Source organism: Myotis davidii, unplaced genomic scaffold, assembly GCF_000327345.1.
Source record: "Myotis davidii unplaced genomic scaffold, ASM32734v1 scaffold1204, whole genome shotgun sequence".
Classification (NCBI taxonomy): domain Eukaryota; kingdom Metazoa; phylum Chordata; class Mammalia; order Chiroptera; family Vespertilionidae; genus Myotis; species Myotis davidii.
Genome location: NW_006294755.1, coordinates 124,235 through 125,539, shown reverse-complemented (window position 1 = coordinate 125,539; position 1,305 = coordinate 124,235).

Sequence of the window (1,305 nt, the reverse complement as noted above, 5' to 3'; positions counted from 1 at the left end):
GGCAGGGAGGGGAAAGGTCAAGGTCAAGGTCACACAGCACATAAATGGCCGTCAGGATCTAGACCCACATGGGTTAGCTGTCCTCAGCCCGGCCTCCCCAGCATTAACCAGCCGCTCACCAGTTTAACTGCGTCAGGGAGGGAGTGTCCATCAGCCTGGGTCAGTGCCTCTCCTGAGGCTGGGAGGTGGGGTGGGGGTGAGAAATGAGGTGGTTAGAAATGCCCTACCCCCAGGGTAACATTGTGAAATGAACAGAAAGTGTCACACCCCAAGTCTGGTCAGGGTTGTGGGAGGAGACAGTTTTGGACAGCAGAGTGGAGGTTTCCTGCTACAGGGCAGGGAGGGGGCAGAGAAAGAGCCGCTGCAGGCCCGGGCATCAGGACTCAGGTGTTCCTGGGGGGGGGGGGGGGGGGGGGCAGGACAAGGTCCGGTGCGTCAGGGTAGTGGCTTGTTCCCGGTGGTGGCCTCGAGGGCCAGAAGTGGGCGGATTGGTGAGTCCCTTGGCAGGCAGAGCCCACAGGATTGCTGACGGAGTTCATGAAGGGGAGGGAAGAGGCAGATTCTTAGGTTTGGGTCTGAGATTCAAACAGATATTTGCCACTGTGTCGGGCCTGTGCTAGAAGCTGGGGGTGGGGATGAGCGAGAACACACCGATCCCTGCCTGTGCAGGGGCCATTCCGGGCACGAGCTCGGAGATCATTGTGAACAAAGGCCCACAGGAGGGGAGGGAGTGGCCATGTGGATAACGGGCGGGCGGGCAGAAGGTGGACGCAGAGGCAGGGAGGCCCTGGGCAGGGCTTGGTGAGGTGGAGGAATCGCAGGAGACAGGGGTGGCGGCACAGAGAAGGGGTCCAAGACCCGGCGGGGTCAGTCAGCCGGCTTTCGTTTGGGGGAACAGGAGCTGGGCTCTGCTGAGAGAGTCCAGACTGGAAATAGGAGCCTGGGAAGTACTGGGTGGTTGATGGTGTTGAGACCGTGGGGCAGGCTGGGATGACAGCGGGAGACGGAGCGGGGGTTCCTGCGTCATAGGGCTGGTGAAAACACGGGTGCTGGCCCTCCCCAGAGAATGTGTTTCTAGCAAGTTCCTGGCCAGGCTGGCACTGCTGGGCCCGGGGCACACGTGGCAAACGGTGTAGATACAGCAAAGGGCCGAGGGGATGTGGGCAGGCAACCTGAAGAGCATCCACGGGAAACCGAGGCAGCGAGAGTGGGAAGGAGTGACTGCGAGGGAGGAAATAAAGGGTCAGAACCGAACGCTGTGGGGGGGGCCGCTATAGGGCAGGGCACACGACCCTCAACCCTTCC